This window comes from Pan troglodytes, chromosome 19, assembly GCF_028858775.2.
Source record: "Pan troglodytes isolate AG18354 chromosome 19, NHGRI_mPanTro3-v2.0_pri, whole genome shotgun sequence".
In the NCBI taxonomy this organism is placed as follows: Eukaryota; Metazoa; Chordata; class Mammalia; order Primates; family Hominidae; genus Pan; species Pan troglodytes.
In genome coordinates, this window is record NC_072417.2 from 24,788,745 (window position 1) to 24,795,430 (window position 6,686).

The 6,686-nt window shown below is 56.4% G+C and overlaps 1 non-coding gene across 1 annotated transcript; it reads right to left on the reverse strand.

Annotated features, from left to right (window-relative positions):
* Window positions 1-581: 581 nt before the first annotated feature.
* Window positions 582-772, reverse strand: LOC129137806 (U2 spliceosomal RNA). Its single transcript, XR_008540597.1, has one exon. It is a non-coding gene; the product is annotated as a U2 spliceosomal RNA (small nuclear RNA).
* Between the last annotated feature and the right edge of the window lie 5,914 nt (window positions 773-6,686).

Below are 6,686 nucleotides of genomic sequence, written 5' to 3' on the forward strand. Positions count from 1 at the left end.
GGCTTCAAACCTAGACGACTGGTGGATAGGTGCAGCAAAGCACCGTGGCACACGTGTATCTATGTTCCAAACCTGCACGTCCTGCACATGTACCCCAGAACTTGGGAGGGGGTGGGGGAAACCAAAAGAGAGAACGGAGGAGAGGCGGGGGGGGGGGTGAAGAGAGAGAGAAAGAGACAGAGAGAGAGAGAGAAAGAGAGAGAGAGAGAGAGAAAGAGAGAGAGAGAGAGAGAGAGAGAGAGAGAGAGAGAGAGAGGAGAAAGAAGTTCAATTCCGGGTGGATCCCATTCCTTTAAAAGGTCGCCACCCACTCGACTGCCAAGCTGAGATCCTAAGGACCTCCCCAAAGGAGGAGGTCGTGGCCTTCCCAAAGCGCAGTAGTCACGGTGGAAACGGAAGCGTGCCGCATAAGCCTACCGTCTACCGCCCACCGCCTGCAGATCAGGAACCTCCCTCACTGGTACTTCAGGGAAGCGGTTAAGTCAAGCCGGCGCGTCACAGGCACTCGGCGTGCAAGCCGCCCCGCAGCTGCTACTGTCTCTTACCTCTCTCTGCTTTTAGGAAACACGTTGTATCCCCGGAGGGGGTGCACCGTTCCTGGAGGTACTGCAATACCAGGTCGATGCGTGGAGTGGACGGAGCAAGCTCCTATTCCATCTCCCTGCTCCAAAAATCCATTTAATATATTGTCCTCGGATAGAGGACGTATCAGATATTAAACTGATAAGAACAGATACTACACTTGATCTTAGCCAAAAGGCCGAGAAGCGATGCGGTCGCCTTCGCGCCCGCCGTCACCGTCCCACTCTCATCCACATTCAAGTCGCGGTGAGAGCCCCAGCCTCGCTCCTTGCCCCATTCCCTCTGTCTCGTCCACAGCGCTATTGACGCCCTTACACTCTCGGGCTGATTTCTTATTCTCCGCCTTTGAAAAGGGAAATCTTACACCCGTGCTTCTTCCGGCGTTCCCGGGCTTTCATTTCGAATTTGCATGCCCCGCCCTTTCACGGAGGGCGTGGCCTCCGCCGTTGACTCCGCCCCCGGGGCCGCCTCTGCCTGGGGGAGCCGGGGCTCCGCTGGGGGCGACTTCCTTGTTCGTATCGAGCCAGCGAAAAGACAGAACCGGAAGAGACTGGGGGCGAAGGCGACAGGGGTCTGTGGAAGAGACCTGTCGGCGGAGAGCGGTCCACGTTTTCCTGGAGAAAGACGAGGCCCCAGGGCAGGAGCGCGGGCTGCGCTGGGCCTTTACTTCGCCGCCCGCGGGCGGGGAGACCGGCCCCGTACCCGAGGGGACGAGGGGCCCATGCCCAGTCAGGGAAGCCGAAGGCCTGGAGGGGCTTCCGGGAGCAGGGGCTGGAGTTCCTCGGCCAGGCAGGAGGCTGGCACCAGACACCCAGCAGAGGGAGGCGGCGAGGGCCCAGCAAGGATTCTCCCCAGCCCCTGTGCCTGCGTCTCCTGCGGCTTCTGTGCGCGGACCGTGTCCTGTGCTGTGTAGGGAAAGCTGCCTCCCTGCTCGGGACGTGGATTCCCTTCCCCTCCTCCTCGCCTGGCTACTTCTGACGCAGGTCGTCAGGACTCCGCTTGGGTGTCACGCGTCCAGGAAGCCTCCCTTAGTCAAGGGCCCTCGGCACCCGCCCCGTATGTGACTAGCAGCCCTCCTGTGTATTTCATCGCGCCCCCGTTGTTTATATCAGCTATTCCACTCACCACCCTTCTGGGCAACCCTTTATCTCCCGCTCTGAAATCCCATCGCTGAGGGCTGGGACCCCTCCTCAGTGCTTATCCCTGTTTCCCCGCGCGAGTCTGGCGCCTGGCGTGTGGAAGGCGCTCAGCAAACGTTTGTGGAGCGAAGAAACGACGCAAAGGTGATGAGCACGGCAGACCGTGATGAGCACGACGCAGTTAGGAGGCTATTGGCCCGGCGCGGGGGAAAAGGGGGAAGGTCGGGCTCGGGGTGGCAGGACCCCAGAGGGCAGGGGTGACTGCCGGGGTGCTCTTGGGGCAAGGTGGGCGTCAAGGCCCCCAGCAAGGTTGGGATAAAGTTTCTCTCCGAGGCACAGACTGCCGCCTGCGGGCTCAGCATTTACCTCTCCCTTCCTCCTTCCTAACGCAACTTCAGCGGAGGGCTGAGGGCTCTACTGCGCATTACCTGGAAAACTTATTTCACTCCACGGCCCTAAGAGGTGGGCCTTATTATTAGCCACGGCCAGGGTTAGGGTGAGGCCTCTCCTCCAGGGCAGAATTTCAGAGGGTGCCCACCCCCCCGCCCTAAATCATTCAGCAATCAACATAAACTATAGTTCAACGCAATATATCTTATCTTGTGGGCCGCAAGCCACCCAGGTGCCCAGGCAAGAGCCTGAAGGCACAAGCTGTTCCAGTATAGTAAAGAAAATTATTAGAATAAGAAAAGTTTTACTAGAGATAGGAAACGGATAGGATTATATCTGACTATTATTAATCATTAGTTTGTAGCATTACTCTTTGTTCTATTACCATAATGATCTCTGTTCCATTATGATTACCCTGGGGGAAACCAGGCCACACAGAGTTAGGAGCTGAAGGGCCACAGTGAGAGGTGACCAGGAGACAAGAGTGTGAGCCCTCATTCACGCCCAGAGAAGGGCCGCTGGAGGGCTCCTTGGCCTAGCGGTAATGCCAGTGCCTGGGAAGGCCCTGGTTACTTAGCAGGCCTTGGTCTAGCGGTGGCCCCAGTGCCTGGGAAGGCACCCGTTACTTAGCAGGCCGGGAAAGGGAATCTCCCTCTCTCCAGGGGAGACAGAGAACGCTCCGCTCCACCACCTCTTGTGGGAGGTCTGACATTAGCCAGGCCGGCCCGCAGTCAGCCGGAGGCTCCAACGTCTCCCTGTGATGCTGTGCTTCAGTGGGCACGCTCCTTCTTCACTTTCATGTTCCGCCTGTACACCTGGCTCCTCCTTTTAAGTTCTTAGAAGACAGCAGTAGCACAATTAGTAGGAGTACCACAGTCTTCGATCTTTCTGATAAGTGCATAGAAGAAACGCTGACGTTTGCTGTCCTCCCTCTCCACCTCGGCTACCACAAAGGGAAAGGCCCCCTGTCCAGTGGACACGTGACTCGCGTGACCTATCGATCACTGGAGATGACTGGCACTCCTTACCCTGCCCCCTTGCCTTGACTACAATAAATAGCAGCGCCTCCAGGCATTCGGGGCCACTACCTGTCTGTCTCCGCGCTTTGGTGGCAGTGGTCCCCCGGGCCCAGCTGTCTTTCTTCCTATCTCTTTGTCTTCTGTCTTTATCTCTTCGATCTCTCGTCTCCGCGCGCACACACACGAAGAGAAAACCCACAGACCCGGTAGGGGTGGACCCTACATTATCTCGGCTACAACATAATCAAGATATTCATGTGGACTACTGAGTCTTTCGGTGCCCCCTTGCTGTTTTAGTTTTGTCCTGCGGCCGAGTGTTTCCCTCGCTTCACGCCAACCCAATCTCCGCCGCCCTGTCTTGTCATCCCCATTCTACAGCCCAGCACGGTGTAGTATGGCAGCCGCTAGCCACAGGTATCTAGGGAGCCCTGGAAATGTGGTCAGTTCTAATGGAGCTGTGCTGTAAGTGTGAAATACACATGGGATTTTGACGGCAGTGGGAGCAAAATTCTCCCAATTTTTTTTTTTTTTTTTCAGACGGAGGTTCCGCTCTTGTTACCCAGCCTGGAGTCCAATGGCGCGATCTAGGCTCTCTGCAACCTCCGCCTCCCGGGTTCAAGCGATTCCCCTGCCTCAGCCTCCCGAGCAGCTGGGACTACAGGCATGTGCCACCACGCCCGGCTAAGTTTGTATTTTTAGTACACATGGGGTTTCTCCATGTTGGTCAGGCTGGTCTCCAACTCCCGACCTCCGGTGATCCGCCCAGCTGCCGCCTCCCAAAGTGTTGCTTGCGATTACAGGCTTGAGCCACCGCTCACCCTGGCTTTTTTTTTTTTTTTTTTTTTTTTTTTTTTGGCAGACAAACTCTTGCTCTGTCGCCCAGGCTGGAGTGCAGTGGCGCGATCTCGGCTCACTGCAGCCTCTACCTCCCGGGTTCCAGCGATTCTCCTGCCTCAGCCTCCTGGGTAGCTGGGATTACAGGCGTAGGCCACCACGCCCGGCTCATTTTTGTATTTTTAGGGGGTTTCGCCATGTCGGCCAGGCTGGTCTCCAGCTCCTGACCTCAGGCGATCCGCCCGCCTCGGCCTCCCAAAGCGCTGGGATTACAGGCGTAAGCCACCGCGCCGGGCTCTTTCATTCTGTCTTTATTTTCTGAGATAGAGTCTCGCTCGGACGCTCAGGTTGGACTGCAATGGCGTGATCTCGGCTCGCTGAAACTTCCGCCTCCCGGGTTCAAGCGATTCTCCTGTCTCAGCCTCCCGAGTAGCTGGGATTATTGACGGGCAGCACCACGCCCGGCTACCTTTTGTGGTTTTTGTATCTTCTGTCTTCTGCTCTTGAGTACCGCATAGAGCCACAGAAGACTAGCGAGTCGAACAAACGGCCCCTGTTGCAGCAGTTGTTGATCACGGGGCTGCCCCCGGTACTCATCCTGTGTCTCTCGTCCAAATCCCCGCTCCTCCCCAGCTATCACCTCTGCCGATGCTGGTGGTTTCCCTGGGTACCGGGAACCAAACTCTCATTCCCCAGGGGCCTAAGCCCCCCGTGGCCAGGCCCTTCTCAAGTCAGGGTTCCTGCACATTCACAGTTACGGGTGGCCCTGGGAGTAACACCTGGCACCCAAACAGATCACCAGAGTCCACGCATAGTCCACCTGCCCTCCCTGCGTAAGATCAGCTCTTCCTCCTCCCGGCGATAGATCAGGGTCAATGATCCCTGCCAAGATGGCGACTGCTCCAGCCTGCTGGTCCAACCTGTCCAGCCACAGCTGTTGCTCGAAGGCTTGAAGTTCAATGGGACCCTCTCCCGCTTTCTACAAACTGGTTCCTCTATTTTCATGTTTATTTATTTGGGACGGGGTCTGGCTCTGTCACCCAGGCTGGAGTGCAGTGGTGCGATCACCGCTCACTGCAGCATCCACCTCCCAGCGTCCACCCATCCTCCTGGCCTCAGCCTCTGGAACAGCTGGGGTACAGATACGCCCCAGCCCGAACAGGTTTTCACTAGGTTGCCTGGGCTCTTTCTTTCTTTGTCTGTGTTTGTTTGTTGGTTGGTCGGTTGGTTTTTGTTTGTTTCTTTCGAGACGGGGCTCCGGCTCTGCCGCCGGGGCTGCAGTGCAATGGCGCGATCTCACCTCACTGCGGCCTTCTGGGCTCAAGCGATCCCCCCACTGTGCCCGGCCTGAAGACAGCCTTTAGAGAAAGAAGCAGGGGGAGTTCTTCCGAGGACAGACAAGGTTTCTGGAGTTTGGAAAGGGTGAGAGACTGGGTCAGCGAAAGGAACATTCCGATCTTTATGTTGGGATGCAACGTATAATAGATACAGGGATGAGACCCAAAAGAGCCGGCAGAGGTTTGTCATCGTGGTCGCAAGGCAACTGCCGGTGGCTGATCCCGTAAAGGATACGCATACCTAGAGCGGAGCCTAAAGATGCATCAAGCATGACGGGTGGAGCCACGATGCTTGGACTCGAGCTCTGCTCCTGTGCGTTCCGTGATAAATGGCTTATACTACCTGCACCTCAGTTTTTCCCGGGCAAAAAAGGAAGCTTGCTGCCGGTGCGTTGGCACCTGCCTTAAAGTGCCAGCTACCCAGCGGGCTGAAGAGGAAGAAGTTCCTACTAGGAAGACACGTGGACACGTATGTTTACTGCAGCACTATTTACAATAGCAAAGACTTGGAACCAACTCGAATGCCCATGAATGATAGGCTGGATAAAGAAAGTGTGGCACGTATACACCATGGAATTACTACGCAGCCATAAAAAAGGATGAGTTCATGTCCTCTGCGGGAACGTGGATGAAGCTGGAAGGCCTCATTCTCAGCAAACTGACACAGGAAGCGAAAACCAAACACCGCATGTTCTCGCTCCTAAGTGGGAGTTGAACAGTGAGAACACATGGGACACAGGGAGGGGAACATCACACGCCGGGCCCTGACGGGGCGTGGGGGGCAAGGGGAGAGAGAGCATTAGGACAAATGGCCAACGCGTGCGGGGCTTCAAACCTAGACGACTGGTGGATAGGTGCAGCAAAGCACCGTGGCACACGTGTATCTATGTTCCAAACCTGCACGTCCTGCACATGTACCCCAGAACTTGGGAGGGGGTGGGGGAAACCAAAAGAGAGAACGGAGGAGAGGCGGGGGGGGGGTGAAGAGAGAGAGAAAGAGACAGAGAGAGAGAGAAAGAGAGAGAGAGAGAGAGAAAGAGAGAGAGAGAGAGAGAGAGAGGAGAAAGAAGTTCAATTCCGGGTGGATCCCATTCCTTTAAAAGGTCGCCACCCACTCGACTGCCAAGCTGAGATCCTAAGGACCTCCCCAAAGGAGGAGGTCGTGGCCTTCCCAAAGCGCAGTAGTCACGGTGGAAACGGAAGCGTGCCGCATAAGCCTACCGTCTACCGCCCACCGCCTGCAGATCAGGAACCTCCCTCACTGGTACTTCAGGGAAGCGGTTAAGTCAAGCCGGCGCGTCACAGGCACTCGGCGTGCAAGCCGCCCCGCAGATGCTACTGTCTCTTACCTCTCTCTGCTTTTAGGAAACACGTTGTATCCCCGG